We start from the raw sequence: 19,215 nt of genomic DNA, 5'->3' as shown, positions 1-19,215 counted from the left end.
TTTCCAGGCAAGAAAACGGGATTGGGTTGCTATTTCCTACACTAGGGGATCTTCCCAAATCAGGGATGGGACCAATTCTCTGTGTCTCCTGCACTCACACAGGCTGATTCTTTACCATTGGACCACCTGGGAAGCCCCTCGATTATGGTAAAGAGAGTTTAGTTAACGGTAATGTTAAAAATTCACATAGACATGTACCCAGGTAATCAAATAGTAATCTGCATTATTCAAGATTTTATTGTAGGGTATTTGGTGCCTATGCTGGTTAATTCTGGTTTGCACCCCTCCCCCCCACCATTTCATTGCCTGCCCTTCTCTGCTCTGCTCTGTACTCAATGAACAGCAGAATACAGGGTCCCCGAGCCTCCAGCGGACCACTGCAGCAGTCAGGAGGCGGCAACAGGAGACTAAAAGTCCAGGTCCAACTCTAGGTGAGTCCACCTTTGCCCCCTTTGGGGCCTCAGTCCCCCCAGGCTCTGGGGCTAGGACTTCTGTCACTGACCCCACCAGACCTGGGGCGGTTGTTGACAACTTCCCGCTGAGCTAGACTCTGGGCACTTTACTTGAACCCTGACCACACCTCCCCTCCTTAAACTGCATCAGGAGAAAAACTCTGAGGGTGTCTTTTGTGTCTGCACGTAAAGTGATAGGAGAAAATACGCAACAATTAAGACAATGGGAAATCATCAATAAGGGGATTACATAATCACAGAGAAAAGCTTGTGTTTCTAGGTTAGTTGCTAAGTCATGGCTGACTCTTTGTGACCCCATGGACTCTAGCCCGCCAGGCTCCTCTGTTCATGGAATTTTCCAGGCAAGAATACTGCAGTGGGTAATCATTCCTTTCTCCAGGGGATCTTCCCAACCCAGGGATCACACCCAATTCTCCCACACTGCAGGCATATTCTTTATCATCTGAGCCACCAGGGAAACTGGAGAAAAGCTTAGACTTCAGTAATAAACTCCAATCAAGTTCTAGAGTCCATTTATAAAGGTAGATGGAGAATCTGATTTCAAACTTTCAGAGGCCAGAGGAAGCTTCAGCTTTAGGGTCCCTTGCTTGCAGGATCGTCTGTCTTTTTTTTTTTTCTTTTTCATTATCTTTAAATTGAAGTTTAGTTAATTTACAATATTGTGTTAGCTTCAAGTGTACAGCAGTGATTAGTTTTGCACATATATGTTCTTTTTCAAATTCTTTTCCATTATAGGTTATTATTAACATAAGACATTGAGTATAGTTCCTGATACTACACAGCGGTTCTCCATTGTAAATTAGGATTTTGAGACTAACATATATTCATTACTGCCTATCTCTAGAGTAGGCAAAGGCATCCTACTCCAATATTCTCATCTGGGAAATTTCATGAACAGAGGAACAGGGAGGGCTACAGTCCATGGGGTCTCAATGGGTCAAATGTGCATAAATAAGATACTTCAGTTGCAATCAGTTAAGACCACTGTCTCTTTCTAAGACAGTCTTGCCTCTATCACACTGGCTGACAGTATAATGACCACAGGCAATCTGAGATTCAGCTATGATGAAGGTAATTAAAGGACTCATTTAGTTTCGGTCTTCTGGGATCTATGCACGTAGTCAGAATAATCAATATATTATCATTTCCTTCCTCAGGTAGAATGGATTCCTGGAATCCTCCTACTGGTTACTTTCCAGGCATTGTGACACAAAGGTTTTATCACAATAAAAGCATCTCCTACCGTGCCTAGCAATGGAAGGATGTGGGTAGTGGAGGAGAAAAAAAGATTTGGAATTATACAGAGCATGATGTGACTTCGGTGGAAAATTATTCCAATCATCAGGCCTATAAAACTCTAAGTGGAGAATTTGGTTCTCATCAATGCCTAGTCAAAACAGAAGTTCTCTGCTATCAGCAATCAACTTGATAAACAACCATACTTCCTCTCTTACGGATGGGAATTGTATGAAATAGAACTTATCATAACCCCAGGGTTTTCAGAGCACAAACCTGAAGCAGTACTACATACAGCACGCCAGCCATTGTGCAAAGTTGCATGTTTTATTCATCTCCGCCATCAATAATAAAACACATGCTAGAGGGAAGATTGAATTAAGTTTCTATTTTTCTCAGGGGGATAAATATAAAATCAATGTCTTATGAAGAGGAGATTAAAAAGCATGCAGTCAAAAATTTAGGAAAAAATATTTTAAAAATCTATCTCAGTCATTTAACTTCTGAAATTATTATTGTTCTGAATTTCATGACATTTTTGGCATTTACCAGTTTTTTAAACTTGCATTTTCTTATGAATTTGTTTCCTTGTCTCAAATATTCACATTCACATCTACAGTTTTTTAGTCTTTCTTTTAAAGAGACTTCAAAATTAATTAAGGATGCAGATGCCACAAAACCCATTTTGCTCTGCTTCTTATTTCTCCCTGCCATGGTAAAGTTAAGACCACCAATTACATTAAATTATCCCTAATATTAAAAATTGTGTGCATTTTTGTTAAGAGGAAGTATGTATTTCCTTGCATTAGTGTCTAATCCACAATGGTACATTAATAAAGGAATACAGAATTTAGATCAGTAATAATGATTATATTTAAAAAAATTTTTAAGAATGAATATATAATATCCAGGAGAGAAAAATTAAGTTTAAAAATTCCATGAAATTAAACACAGAATGTTTATATTTGGGACACCCCTCTATTCAACACCCACCACATAGTTTACATGTTTGTTGGGAGTTACTAGGGACATAAATTCAGGACAGGCCCTCAAAGAAAACCAAGACAGAAACACAAGATGCATTTCTGCAATCTTACAGTGAAGCCTATGATTGAACAAAAATCAGTGCAAAGGACAAGATAAGCTGTGAACCTAAGTGAATATGAAATAGCCTGGGATTTGGGGAAGAACAAACTGAAGTGGGTCAGGTGGGTGCCCTCCTTCTAACAGAAATTCCAGCAGGAGTAGAAAGATAAACATCATGACTCAATGTAGGTATCTTAGGCGCTGTACCTCCACTGAGTCTTTCAGGCTAAGGTGACTACCAAAAATTACACCCAATAGATGGATGAAGAGAAAATTATTCTCTTACAGAATGGAATACTTAAAGTAAAATCTTCAAAAGTTAGATGATATCTACAATTAATCTTATGGATCGTGGCATAAGGTCACAGAAGAGAACAAAAGTCTTAAGATCAAGTCACCTTCATACCTATTCAGCTCCTGCACTTTTCTAATAGCGGGCAAGTTCCCTGACGTAAATGTTATCATCTGCAAAATAATGGGGCTACAGTTGAATTTCTTAGTTTCTTTCTCTATCTAAAAGCCAAGCCTGACAACAAGGTCCTGTGACTGGTGCCTGGATCTCAAGAGCCACAGCTTTCCTGACTTAATTGTCTTTGACAAGTTACTCAATCTCCCCTTGACTCAACTTCCTCAAGGGCCAAACAGAGATAACAATATCTTTTTCTCTTTCTAATGTATTTGACAGGAATGGTGAAATATTACACTGTTCTTAAACTAAAAGAACATTCTAAACTTAGCGTGCCATAGTGAATACTGAACCTCAGAAGGTCACTTGACAAATGCTAGTTTTTAGGGGAAAAATATGCTTGGGGACTTTAGGTATTTTACATGTGAAATCAAAGTATATTAAAGCACATTTGTATTCTCACAGCACTCTCTCACAGAACTTACCAAATTGCTAGTTATATAATATACGTTTAAGTTATTAATATGTATTCAGCATCTTCTCCTCTGAAAGGTAAGATACACAGTCAGCTGTTTCGTGGTGTTCTTCAGTCACTCAGTCGTGTCCTACTCTTCGCAAGCCTATGGACTGCAGCACGCCAGGCCTCCCTGTCTTTCACCATCTCCTGGAGCTTGCTCAAACTCATGTCCACTGAGTTGGTGATGCCATTCAAACATCCCACCCTCTGCCGTCCCCTTCTCCTCCCGCCTTCAATCTTTCCCAGCATCAGGGTCTTTTCCAATGAGTCAGCTCTTCACATCAGATGACCAAAGTGGCATGTAATAAATACCTAATGTGTTTTTACAAACATACATGGTTGAAGACATATGTTACATTTGAAGACCTTCAGAAAGAGAAATAGAACAATCTTCCACAATAATCCATTTCATCAAAAAATTTTTTTTAATCTTTTATCTCTGCAAATTGCTGCACAGAAATGCTAGATTTCCACCTTGTACACAGGATTCTCAACTATTTGAATATAAGCTTTATGCTTGTGTGTATGTGTGGGTGCCCAGTCGTGTCTGACTGGATGCAGCTCCATGGACTGTAGCCCTCCAGGCTCCTCTGTTCATGGAATTTTCCAGGCAAGAATACTGGAGCGGGTTGCCATTTCCTACTCCAAGGGATCTTCCTGACCCTGGGATCAAACCCACAATCTTATATCTTCTGCATTGGCAGGCAGATTCTTTACCACTGTGCCACCAAGGAAGACCATCATCTATCCTAATAATATCTGTAATTACATCTGAATTCTACAAAAGTCCCTTCATCTCTCCCCGAATTTCCAATTTTATGGATCCCACATCTTTCTTTCTCTTGGTTTACATATCTTTTCACTGTATACCACTTAGAAACTTCCTGAGAAGGAATACTGGGGGACAAATTTTTTCAAATACTTGGCCTTAGGGTGTTTTTAGGCAAACATCATGCGGGATTGACCACTCAGTCGACTACAGAGTTCTCAGTGGAAAATCATTACACTTGACAAATTTGAAGGAATTTATCTTGCACACAGTTTAGAATGTCTCCCTGAAATGACATTCTTCTTTTATTCACTTGATAACAGAGAACTCTTTCTCTCTTTATTTTATTTCTTAAATCTTTTTAAAAATTTATTTTTATTGAAGTACAGCTGATTTACAATGTTGTGTTAGTTTAGGGTGCACCGAAAAGTGATTAAGTTATACATACATATATTTTTTTCAAATTCTTTTCCCTTATACAAAATACTAAGTAGAGTTACCTGTGCTAAACAGTGGATCTTTATTGGTTATCTATTAGTACATAGTAGGTGTGTCTGTTAATCCAAAATTCCTAATTTATCTCAAACACACACACCCATTCCCTTTGATAACCATAAGTTAGTTTTCTGTCTCTGGATTTGTTTCTGCTCAATTCATTTGCATTTTTAAGATTCCACATATAAGCACTATCATGTGATATTTATCTTTCTCTGTCTGACTTATTTTGTTGTTGTTATTCAGTCACTCAGTCGTATCCGACTCTTTGAGACCCCATAGACTGCAGCACACCAGGTTTCCCTGTTCTTCACCATCTCCTAGAGTTTGCTTAAACTCATGTCCGTCGAGTCAGTAATGTCATCCATCCATCTTGTCCTCTGTCTACCCCTTCTCCTCCTGCCCTCAATCTTTCCCAGCATCAGGGTCTTTTCCAATGAGTCAGTTCTTCGCATCAGGTGGCCGAAATATTGGAGTTTCAGCTTCAGCATCAGTACTTCCAGTGAGTATTCTGGGTTGATTTCCTTTAGGATTGACTGGTTGGATCTCCTTGCTGTCCAAGGGACTCTCAACAGTCTTCTCCAGCACTACAGTTCGAAAGCATCAAATCTTTGGTGCTCAGCCTTCTTCAGGGTCCAACTCTCACATCCATACATGACCACTGGAACAACTATAGATTTGACTATAGGCACCTTTGTCAGCAAAGTGATGACTAAGCTTATCATAGACTTTTTTCTAAGGAGCAAGCAAGTCTTTTAAATTTCATGACTGCAGTCACTGTCGGCAGTGATTTTGGAGCCCAAGAAAATCGTCTTATTTCCATTTTTCCCCATTTATTTGCCATGAAGTGATGGGATCGGATGTCACGATCTTAGTTTTTTGAATGTTGAGTTTTAAGTCAGCTTTATCTACTCTCCTCTTTCACCTTATTTTGCTTAGTATGATAATATCTTGGTCCACCCATGTTGTTGCACATGGTATTACTTCATTTTTTTTTTATGTCTGAGTAACATTCTACTGTATTTAAATACCACATCATCTTTATCCATTCATCTGTCAGTGAACATCTAGGTTGCTCCCATCTATTGGCTATTGTAAATAGTGTTGCTATAAACACTGGGGTGCAAGTATATTTTTGAATTATAGATTTCTCCAGATATATGCCAGTGGAGTGGGATTGTGGGTCATAGTTTATTAACTAAAAATGAAATAACATTTGAATTTTCTATTGTCTCTACTTTTATATGCCAGTTGTTTCTCTGTTACGCTTTTTATTTTTTCCTGGAAATTTTTAAAATCTTGCCTTTATTCCCAATGTTCAGAAATTAATAATGATGTACATATCACTCACATTCTTTAAATCACTGTCCTGGGAAATTGGACCTGAATCTGGATAGCATGTCCTGTACTCCTTATTTCTGAAAAACCTGATAATCAATTACATACTTATCTATTTATGTATTTTTTTGCCCATATTTTTCTATTTTTGGAATTCCCATCAGTCATTGTTTCTTATAGATTGACCCCATACCTTTTTAATTCTTTCAGTTCTCACTATCCATCTTTGTACTTTTCCTACTTTCCATTATCTTTAATTTTTATACTACCTTATATTTTGAACTTCTATTTTGCTTCTCATAGCTTTAATTTCTGAGAGATTTTCAGATTTGTCGATTTTTTTATTATTATTTTAGAGAAACAATATATTCTTCCATTCTCTCAGGATAATAATTTATAGCTTTTCTGAAGCTTTCTTTTGCTCTCTGAGAGTCTTCATTTTCTGTGTTCCCTTCCTTTTTATTTGGATTTGTAACATTAGAGGTCTTCCTTAACTCACTGAGGAGTAAAGCACTGAATAAGTGGTCTGTCACTGCAGCTTGTGTCCAATCAATAGGGTTCACAAGATGCACATTGAGCTTTTCCACCAGAGTTGAAGATCCATGTTCAAGTGTATGAAGGTCTTTTGTCTGAGCTGGTTCAGTTCCTGCTCAGTTTCCCCGGAGAATCTGGGGTTTTGTGGAGACTGAAGCACCATCTCTTTCTTGACAAATTTTCATTCTCTGTTTTGCCGAGCACATCACCCCACCCCACCCCGTAAGTGTGAGACCAAATCCAAATACTCCCTGGTTCCATATTTGTGTATTTTTAAAATACACAAAAGTATAGGCTCCTATTTTAAAAGAAAGATTATTTTCAAAAAGGACACTTTATGATTATTTTAATGACAAGAATTAACATAAAATTAAATTATATGGTATACAGCATCAGTTCTACTCCAAAAGAAAATCTATTTACATGTGATTGTCTACTATTTTAAACATGTCCTCAAAATCTTTCTGAAAAATTATCCTTTTATTCATATTACAATATTTCATAATTGCAATTTATACCATATTGCTCTCATTTTCCTCCCAAAGGAATCAAGTCCCTCTTAATAAAGGCTATATTAAAAGAGTAAGCCCTCATTAAAAGTAGGCCAGACATCTCAATTCAGATTTCAATGACCCCATTATACAATGCGGAATTAAATCTTAAGAAAGGACCATATTCTGCATTTCTTAAGTGTTGGGAGGTCTAAAAAATACACCTTCTGTCCCTTTTTGTCCCTGAGCTAAAAGGTTATTATTAAAAAATCAGATTGAGTTTTTTTTTTTCCTAACTGACTTCAAATGAACTGAAATAAACAATGCAGTGTAATTAAAACTAAGATTTGCAAAGCAAAAAGTCACTGCAGAGGCTCAAGAACAAACCAGATTAATAACTAAGACAGACTGGTAGACAAACCAAGTACATTAAATCCAGAGTGACAGAGAAAACCGGAGGGCAGACGCGAGAGCTATCAGGGAACTACTGGAAGAATGCAAATTATTGTACGACACTAGGAAAAAGAACAAGACAAAGCCTGCAAATGAACATTGCAGAGCTAGACTTCTCCCACATCTGTGTAGCCACATACTGCAAAATTTTACAGTCACAGAAAAATCTAGGTTTTTCAGCTCTTCTTGATAGTATGAGATCAGTCAACACTCACCCCATTTCCAACCAGGGATCAAACCTGCATCCCCTGTATTGAAAGGTGGATTTTTAACCACTGAACCACCAGAGCAGTCCCATCATATTTACCCAATACAAAGAAATGCATACTCACTGCAGAAATCATTAAAAATATAGAATGTGTAAAGGAAAAATACACATAATTTCACAATCTAAAATAATTACTATGCTGTTTGCTTTTAATACACATTTTTGTTAACTTGCTTGCTAAAATTTAATAGCAATTATACAAACAGAATTTACCATGTCATTAAAAACTTTTGAAATAATTTTTTTCTATGACTGTATCATATTACCTCATATTGTGTCATAATTTATTGCCCAAGGTTTGGGGACTGTGTTTCTAATACAGCATATTATAAATATTGCCATCATAAAAAATATTTACTAGCATCTCAGGTTATTTTTGTAGACAGCTAATGGGAGGAAGAATTACAAACCAACTTGTTTGAAACTATACAGGTAAACAAACTTACATGATTTTAGCCGTGTATATCTTAAGTCATAATGTAACCAGCGTTGGTTAGTTTTGTTTTAAAATATTTAATTATTTGGCTTTTGGAAATCACTGAATCAGCTGCTCATGTGTCATCTGTCATTCATTTTACTTATGGTATTTAGTATATACCAAAATATTTTGATCTTGAAGAGTCAAATATACTTTATTTTGTTAAAGGTTTCTTTCGTTGCTTTCTATGGTAAAATGTCCCAATGCCACTAAAACCAAGTCAATAAATTTGTTGAAGAATTATAACTATTTGTTCTTTTTGAAAAAATGTATTAATACTTCTGAAACTTTATTTGGTATATGATGGAGAGCTTTTATATTACCTTTTTGTTTGTAGCCACTTAAATTTAGAGTATATGGCACAACTGAAAGTTAACAGTATAAATAAGATATTAAACTAATTTATTATTCTGAATTTATTTTCTTAGGTTTAATTTCTATCATCAGGCTACCCTCATTGTTATCTTCATTTATGTAATAGGTTTTGTCTTTAAGGATATTCCCAATTTGGCGTAAAACAAAAATAAGATTATGTTGAGTATAACAGGCTGCATTAACTGAACACTTGAAGTATTCTTTGATCATCCAAGTATCTGAAATATCACTGTTACGAGATTCTTGTGAAAGATGGTCAAAAGCCAGTAAAGTATATATACCACATCTGGGTTCAGGAAAGAGAACTTTACCTGTCAAGCACTGAGTGGAAAGACACCCATCCACACCTGGTTTCCCAAGCACAGTGCCCAGCAGTTTCACCCCTGGATCCTTGGTTTCACAGTAAGCCTTGACAGAGGAACTGTCCTTGCTGGGCTGGCAAAATCTCCCAGGCATCTGCTTGTGTTTGATCTGTCTGCCTCCAAAAGCCCTTCTTTACTATTCTGCCTGTTTTCTCCTTACCTGGAACCCACCACTTCAATACCGTGTCACACTAGGGCAAACATCTGACAATATCTAACTCTGAAATGTATAGCTATAGAATCTCTCCTGTATTAAATGGAAAAAAGTTCTAAAGTGCACTAACCTAGTATCTAGTCCAACCACAGTCTGATTGCTATGGTTGTTGTTAAAATTATTATTACTTATCTAGACAGCATATTAAAAAGCAGAGACATTACTTGGCCAACAAAGGTCCGTCTAGTCCAGGCTATGGTTTTTCCAGTGGTCATGTATGGATGTGAGAGTTGGACTGTGAAGAAAGCTGAGCACAGAAGAACTGATGCTTTTTTGAACTGTGGTGTGTTGGATAAGACTCTTGAGAGTGCCTTGGACTGCAAGGAGATCCAACCAGTCCATCCTAAAGGAGATCAGTCCTGGGTGTTCATTGGAAGGACTGATGTTGAAGCTGAAACTCCAATACTTTGGCCACCTGATGCGAAGAGCTGACCCATTTGAAAAGACCCTGATGCTAGGAGGGATTGGGGGCAGGAGGATAAGGGGATGGCAGAGGATGAGATGGCTGGATGGCATCACTGGCTTGATGGACAAGGGTTTGGGTAAACTCCGGGAGCTGGTGATGGACAGGAAGGCCTGGCGTGCTGTGATTCATGTGGTCGCAAAGAGTCGGACACGACTGAGCGACTAAACTGAACTGAACCTGCCAATATGCTACTGGGGAAGGATGGAGAAATAGCTCCAGAAAGAATGAAGAGGCGGGGCCAAAGCAGAAATGACACTCAATTGTGTATGTGCCTGGTGGTGAAAGCCAGACTGGTACTGTAAAGAATAGCACTGCATAGGAACCTGGACTGTTAGAGTCTATGAATCAAGGTAAATTGGACATGGTCAAGCAGGAGATGGCAGGAGTGAAAATTGACATTTTAGGTATAAATGAACTAAGATGGATGGAAATGGGTAAATTTGATTCAGATGATTATTCTATCCACTTGTGTGGGCAAGAATCCCTTAGAAGAAATGGATAGTCATAGCCCTCATATTCAACGAAAGAGTTTGAAACGCAGTACTTTGATGGAATCTCAAATACAACAGAATGATCTCAATTTGTTTCCAAAGCAAACCATTCAACATCACAGTAATCCAAGTCTATGCCCAACCACTAAAAAAGAAGTTGCAGTTAAATGGTTCTATGAAGACCTACAAGACCTTCTAGAATTAACACCAAAAAAAAAAAAAAAAAGATGTCCTTTTCATCATGGGGGAATGGAGTGAAAAAGTAGGAAGTCAAGAGACTGGAGTAACAGGCACATTTGGCCTTGGGAGTACAAAATGAAGCAGGGCAAAGGCTAACAGAGTTTTGCCAAGAGAACACAGTGGTCATAGCAAGCACAATCTTCCAACACCGCAAGAGACGACTCTACACAGGTACATCACCAAATGGTCAATATCACTACCAGACTGATTATATTCTTTGCAGCTGATGATGGAGAAGCTCTACAAACGCAGCAAAAATAAGACCTGGAGCTGACTGTGACTCAGATCATGAGATACTTCTTGCAAAATTCAGGCTTAAAGTGAAGTAAGTACAGCAAATCACTAGGTCTGTCATGTATGACCTAAATCAAATCCCTTATGATTATATAGTGAGGATGACAAATAGATTCAGGGATTAGATCCAGTAGACACAATGCATAAAGAACTATGGAAGGGAAGGAGGTTTGTAACACTATACATAAGGCAATGACCAAAACTGTCCCCAAGAAAAAGAAATGCAAGAAGGCAAAGTGGTTGTCTGAGGAAGCCTTACAAATAGCTGAGAAAAGAAGTAAAACGCAAGGGAGAGAGGGAAAGATATACCCAACTGAATGTCGAGTTCCAAAGAATAGCAAGGAGAGATAAGAAAGCCTTCTTAAGTGAACAATGCAAAGAAATAGAGGAAAACAATAGAATGGAGAAGACTAGAGATCTCTTTAAGAAAACTGGAGATACCAAGGGAATATTTCATGCAAGGATGTGCACAATAAAGATAAAAAGAGCAAGGACCTAACAGAAGCAGAAGAGATTAAGCAAAGGTGGGAAGAATACACAGAAGAACTGTACAAAAAAGGTGTTAATGACCTGGATAACCACAATGGTGTGGTCACTAACCAATATTCAGACATCCTGGAGAGTGAAGTCACGTGGGCCTTAGCAATCATTACTACAAATAAAGTTAGTGGAAGCAATGGAATTCCAGCTGAGTTATTTAAAATCATAAAAGATGATGCTGTTAAAGTGCTGCACTCAATATGCCATCAAATTTGGAAAACTCAGCAAGGGCCACAGGACTGGAAAGGTCAGTTTTCATTCCAATCACAAAACAGGTAATGCTAAAGAATGCTCAAACTACTGTATAATTGCACTCATTTCACAAGCTAGCAAGGTAATGCTGCAAATCCTTCAAGCTAGGCTTCAACAGTACATGAACCGAGAACTTCAGATGTTCAAGCTGGATTTTAAAAAGGCAGAGGAATCAGAGACCAAATTGCCAATATCCATTGAACCACTGAAAAATGCAAGGGAGTCCAAAAGTCTGTTCTATACATCTATGTCTCTTTTTCTGTCTTGCATATAGGGTTATCGTTACCATCTTTCTAAATTCCATATATATGCGTTCAAAAACCACTACAATATTGTAAAGTAATTAGCCTCCAACTAAAAAATAATTGGGAAAAAATAAATAAAATATTTTTGTATGAAAAATGCAAGGGAATCCCAGCAAAATGTCTACTTCTGCTTCATTCACTATGCTAAAATGTTTGACTCTGTGGATCACAACAAACTGTGGAAAATTCTTAAAGAGATGGGAATACTAGACAACCTCGCCCACCTCTTGAGAGGATCTGTATGCAGGTCAAGAAGCAACAGTTAGAAGCAGACATGGAACAATGAACTGGTTCCGAATAGGGAAAGTAGTACATCAAGACTATATATTGTCACCCTACTTACTTAACTTATATGCAGAGTACATCATGGGAAATGCCGGGCTGGATGAACCTCAAGCTGGAGTCAAGATTGCTGGGGGAAATATCAATAACCTCAGATATGCAGATGACACCACCTTAATGGCAGAAAGCAAAGAGGAACTAAAGAGCCTCTTGATGCAAGTGAAAGAGGAGAGTGAAAAAGTTGGCTTAAAGCTCAACATTCAAAAAACCAAGATCATGACATCTGATTCCATCATTTCATTGCAAAGAGAAGGGGAAAAAATGGAAACAGAGACAGACTTTATTTTCTTGGGCTCCAAAATCATTGTGGACAGTGACTGCAATGATGGAATCATTGAGTCTGCATCACAGACTCAAAAGACATGAGTTTGAGCAAACTCTGGGAGATAATGTAATTGTGTAAGCCTGGCGTGCTGCAGGCCATGGGGGTCGCAAAGAGTTGGACACAGTTTAGTGACTGAGCAACAACAGCCTGTCTAGAGGCCAGCTTGAGTTTCGTCTAGCTCTGTAATGAACACTCTGATACCACATTTAAAAAGCAAAAAGGAGAAGGGAGAAACAATACATTTCGAGAAAGTCATTTCTAATTGACAGTAGTGATAAACAGTAACCATCTTTACTCTGAAAACTAGTTACGTATATTTATGTGTTGAGTGTTTGATACTGTTCTATAATTAGATTAACAATGACTCAAAAGTCAGCACTGATGCAAAGTTTCCTACAAGTTTCTGATGGTTGCTTTTAAGTGTCACCCGGACTAGACCACAGGGTGACCAAATGTTTGAATAAACTTTGTTCTGGGTGTGTCCTTGAGGGTGTAGCTGGATGACAGTAACATTTGAATACACAGATCTAGTAAAAGGTCATGGTCCTCCTCATTGTTGGGCTGCACCCAATCCGCTGAAAGCTGAATAGAAAGGAAAGGCAGAGTAAATGTCACTCTGCCTGTCTCTAAACTGAAATAGTCTTCTGCCCTAGGACTCAGATTGCTACTGAAACTTAGACCATCTGCTCTCCTGCTGGTAGACCATGCATCCTGGGACTTATCCTCCTAACCATATGAGCCAATTCCTTATACATACGTGCACGCGCACACACACACACACGAAAATATATAATAGAACAAATCTCTCTATGTATACATGTCTATATATAATAGAATGAGCAAACAAACACTAATGGTTCTGTTGCTCTGAAGAACCCACACTAAAGCAGAGTGAATAATAACAATATGAAAGTTTTCTTTAAATACTTAGATAAAATGTGTAATGACTTTTTTTGCATGCTCAGCTGCCCAGTTGGGTCCAATTCTTGCAGCCCTAAGGACTGTAGCCCACCAGGCTCCTCTGGCCATGGGATTATCCTCGCAAGAATATTGGAGTGGGTTGCCATTTCTTCCTCCAGGGGATCATCCCAATCCAGGGATCTAACCCAGATCTCCTGTGGCTCTGGCATAGGCAGATGGATTCTTCACCATGAGAGAATTCTTGAGTGTGCTTATACATGTAGTAGTCATGAAATGTGCTTTTTTAAAATCAATATAAATGTCCCAATTGGAATTTTCTCATTTAAGTGCCAACAGATTGCATTTAACTTAGAATATTTTCTACAAAAAGTCCTTTGGAAATTCATTTCTTCATTTTTAAAACTATTTATACCAAGTATACCATAGATATTTCTTACTTCATGTCAGCATTTTGCCCATGTACTAATGAACTATATTGTAACGTGAGCATTGTTCTCAGACTAGGGAACAGACTGGTGTCATTGGAAGAGTTTAGGTTCTGGGTACAGACAATCCTTGGTTGTAAAGTCCAGATCCACCTTTTGGGATTTAGGAAGTCACTTACTTCTGGAATGGCTCATTTTCCCTTCAGAATTATGGAAACAGCATTAGCCCTAAACTGTAGAGTGACTAGAAAATTTCAGATACTATGTAAACAATATGTGCCACATTACATGGCATTATTAGCATCACAGTTTTCTATTACCTCCAATCTGAAAAATCATATGACTAATACTATTAGAAATTTTAGAAATTAAGTTAATCAATCAATCAATCATCAAAACAGCTTTAAAAGATCCTCTGATAAAATTAAAGAATCTTTAGTAGCAACTATTATGATGATCATTTCATCCTGATTAGAAACTTTTTTCCCTTCATGCAAATATCCAGGTATCTTTTAAAAGGGCTGAATAGCTATAAATTCAATTTTATTAAAAGATCCTAAGTTTACTAACTAATTTTACTTTAATGTATTAACGGTATTAACTTATTACATCTCAAAAGATTTTGGAAAAGTTTTATGTTTTAGAATAGTGACACAATTCATAGAGTGAATTTGTTTTAGAGGGAAAAAATAAAACAAAGAAGTATAGCTTTAAAAATGTCCTAATAAGTTTCCAACTTTATCACCCAGACAACTTATATTTAATTTCTGTTAAAATAATAATGTCACAGAATTTGAACAGAATTTACCTTTACTTAGATAACAGATTAAGAAAGCAGTAAAGATTGAAACAGCATTACTTCATAGAATAGTTTAGAGATTTCAAAGGCAGCTATGTAACTCATTTAACTATCACGTGTAGGTAAGAAAAGTTGCAAAGGTAATAAATAAGAAAACAGGAGCATCATTCCATAACTAGAATCTCTTTCCTTTTTGGGTGATTTAAAAGCATCATATTGAAATCACTCTTTGTCTGTGTGCTATGTCCATACATTACTGAAAAACTGATCTCTTACATTCTATCTAAATTATGGATAAAAGCTATGAGTTCTCGGATGGTAATCCTACAATTTTGAAATACAAAATAAATTTAGCAATATCTAGCTTAATTGCCAAGTTTTATTTATTTATATATATTTTTATAAATATGAATTCTACAAATCCACATAAGATATATACAAGTTATATGTATGTAAAATATTCACATTTTGTTGATGTTATTCACTTGCATTCACCTGTTAGTAGGTATCTGAATGTATGCTTCAAGCGAAGGGTAAACTAACTATGAGACCAGTTTCAAATGATTTCATTCACTCCTCCTGGCTCCCCAGGCTTAGAAATTAATTTCTACCCTGTTGGGTTGGCTCTGTGATTCCATTCAGAGTGGCCTAACGGCTTCAGGATGAAGGGAGATGAGGCACTCGGCCGCGCTTCAGACACAGAATCTCCACAGTCCAGGATGCGCCAGAGCTGGCTCCCGCCGTACACAGCAGAGCCTGCGCCCAGGCCCTCGCTTCAGAACTTCCCTTCCTGTTCCCTGTCCACTATCAGCCTCTCATTCCCCTCCTGCTTGGTGTGTGTAGGTCTATTTTTACTGCCTCCATCCTTCCCTCTTTGTTCTTTTTTCCCCCGTTTCCCAGTTTATTGTTTTTCCACCTTCATTGTGGTATAATTGATAAAATTAAAAGTGTATATATTTAAGGCATAGAATGGGCTTCCCGTAGAATGGGCTCAGCTGATAAAGAGCCCACCTCCAATGCAGGAGACTCAGGTTCGATCCCTGGGCCAGGAAGATGCCCTGGAGGAGGGCATGGCAACCCACTCCAGTGTTCTTGCCTGGAGAATCCCATGGACAGAGAAGCCTGGTGGGACACAGTCCATGGGGTTGCAGAGAGTCAGACACGACTGAGCAACTAACACACAGGCTCACAAGGCATAGAATATCCTTTTTCATTGGTGTGTGTGTGTCCTCAGTCATGTCCGGCTCTTTGCAACACCCACACACTGCAACCCACAGGCTCCTCTGTCCATGGGTTTTCCTAGCAAGAATACTGGAATGAGTTGCCATTTCTTCCTCCAGGCAACCTTCCAGGTATCGAACCCGCGTCTCCTGTCTCTCCTACATTGTAGGCGGGATCTTTACCACTAAGGCATTTGGGAGTCGCTGTTTCATATATGTATACCTCGTGATATGATGGCCACATCAAGATAGTTAACATAGCCTTCACCTCACATAGTGACAAATTCTTTGTGTGCGATGAGAACACACAGGATCAAGCCTCTTAGAAAACTTCAAATCACAGAAAATATATAAAAAAACATAAAACCATGTTAATAACTGCAGTTACTATGCTGTACAGTAGATCTTTAGAACTTACTCATATTACATAACTGAAGCATAGTACCCTGGGACCAAAATCTCCCCACTTCCACCTCCTCGATCCTGGCAACCAGCATTCTGCTCTCTGCTTTTAGATGCTCCATTTTTTTTTTTTTTTTGGATTTCATGTGTGAGATCTTACATATTTGTCTCTATCTAGTCTATCTCATTTAGCAAAATGCCTTCCAAGTTCATCCATGTTGTTGCAGATTTACTTCTTTTTTAAGGCTGAATATATACATATATGCAGGCTTCCCCAGTGGATCCGAAGTAAAGAACTCATCTGTAATGCAGGAGGCACAGGAAAGGCAGGTTTGGTCCTTGGGTCAGGGGGTCAGGAAAACCCCCTAGAGAAAGAAATGGCAACCCACTTCAATATTCTTGCCTGAATCTCATAGACAGAGGAGCTTGGCAGGCTACAGTCCACTGGGTCACAAAGAATCAGACACGGCTGAAGCGACTGAGTATACACACACACACATATATACATACATACATACATATATATATCTATCTCACATTTTCTTATACATTCATCAACAAACATTTAGGCTGTTTCCATATCCTGGATACTTTAAATATTGCTACAGTTAACATGATGCAGATACCTTTTCAAGATACTAATTTCATTTATTTTAGATAGATATCCAGAATTGTGAATGCTGGATTATATGACAATTCAATCTTTATAATTTTTTGACGAATTGCCATACTGTTTTCCATAATAGCTATACTAATGCACATTCCTACTAACAGTACAAAAAGGTTCCCTTTTCTCTACATCCTTGCCAACAAACTATCTAAAGAAGAAATTAAAAAAGAGTCCAATTCACAGCAGTGAACAATAAGCATGAAGTATTTAGGAATAAACTTAACCAAAGAGTTGAAGGAATTAAAGAAAAAACAAAGAAACGAATGTCTTTACATTTATCTCTGTCTTCTTTAACTCCTTCATTAGTATTTTATACTTTTCAGTGTACTAGTCTTTCAATTCTTTGAACATTTCAGGGATTACAAAATTAGTATTGTTAAAATGTCCATACTACACATAGTGGTCTACATGTTCAATGCAATCCTTATCAAAATCTAAATGACAGTCTTTACAGAAACAGAAAAAAACAATCTTCAATGTCATGTGGACCCACAAGAGACCCAGAATAGCCAGAGCAATCTTGAGCAACAACAGAGCTGGAGGCATGATACAAAATACATTACATAGCTATAGTAATCAAATCAGTATGGTACTGGCATAAAGACAGAGACCAATGGAACAGGATACAGAGCCCAGAAATAACAACACACATCTAGAGTCAACTGTTCCTAGACAAGGCGCCAAGAACGAAAAAGAGGGAAAGAACAGTCTCCTCAATAACCACTGTTGAGAAAACTGCACAGCCACCCGTCGAAAAATGAAATTTCATTCTTATCTCCCACTACACAGAAAAACCAACTCACAAATGGTCTTAAATATAAGACCTGAAACCGTAACTCAGGAAAAAAATATAAGGAAAAGGCTTCTTGACATTTGCCTGGGCAGTTATTTATTTATTTATTTTAGCTATGACTCTAAAAACACAGGTAGAAAAAGCAAAAACAGGCAACTGGGATTGCATCAGGCTAAAAATCTTCTGCACAGCAAAGCAAACAAGTGACAGAATGAAAAGGCAACCTACAGAATGGGAGAAAATATTTGCAAACTAAGATGTCTGATAAGGAGTCAATAAGCAAAATATATAAGGAACTCAAATAACTCAATAGCAAAAATAAATAACCCAATTTAAAAACATTGGTTTTGGACATGAATAGACTTTCCTAAAAAGAAAACCAACAGGGATTTCCCTGGCAGACTAGTGATTAATATTTCACCATCCAATGTAGGGGGTGCAGGTTCGATCCCTGGTCAGGGAGCTAGCACCCCACCTGCCTCGCAGCCAAAAAATAAAAAAGCAGAAACAATACTGTAACAAGTTCAATAAAGATTTTAAAAGAAAGATAGACAAATGACTATCAGTATATGTGAAGATTTTTCCTTTAGTTGCATTATATTTTCCTCCTAAATTTATCTACCAACAAAACACCTATGAAAACTAAATGTTAACATTCACCATTCTCAATATTTTCTCTTATAGGACAAATAACTGAATTCAGTGTTTTTTTTTGTTGTTGTTTTGTTTTTCTTTTCAGTATGTCCTGAATTTGCCTTCTGTTTACTTGTTTTTCCTCAATAATGTTGACCTCTTTGCTTATCAGAGCCACTGTGATCAGTATAGAATGAGATTTCAAACAGAAGGTTACAGTAACAGTGAAAGGTGGAAGTAACTATTTCTGCCAATAAAAATGTAAGCAGAACTGATCCTAGTCCATAACAAACTTACAAACTTTCCCTTTCCTCTGCTTGGGTACAAGAATCTCCATGTCCCTATGGGGTATGGAGCCACAATAAAGGAATCTGAATCCTAATATCACCTCCTGAAGGAAAGCCACCCACAAACTAGGAACGAACACCTTCACTGAACTGTTCTGTGAGCAAGAAATACATTTTTATTGTGTTTAGCTACTAAAACTTTGGAGTTTGTTACAACAGTAAACATTATCCAACTAACATACTACCAGTCTCTTTTTTGGTCTAGACTTGAATATATTCATAGTAATCTAACAAATATTTAATTTTATGCAAGTA

The 19,215-nt window shown here is 37.6% G+C and overlaps 1 protein-coding gene across 2 annotated transcripts in view; it reads right to left on the bottom strand.

The window, feature by feature from the left end:
* The window catches only part of ADGRB3 (adhesion G protein-coupled receptor B3), an 851,399-nt gene that overhangs the window by 788,617 nt on the left and 43,567 nt on the right, over window positions 1-19,215 (bottom strand). The window lies entirely within an intron of this gene.

Source organism: Cervus canadensis, chromosome 20 (assembly GCF_019320065.1).
Source record: "Cervus canadensis isolate Bull #8, Minnesota chromosome 20, ASM1932006v1, whole genome shotgun sequence".
NCBI classification, from domain to species: domain Eukaryota; kingdom Metazoa; phylum Chordata; class Mammalia; order Artiodactyla; family Cervidae; genus Cervus; species Cervus canadensis.
Note: the sequence above shows the minus strand (reverse complement) of the source record. Positions and strands in the feature narration are given on the sequence as shown.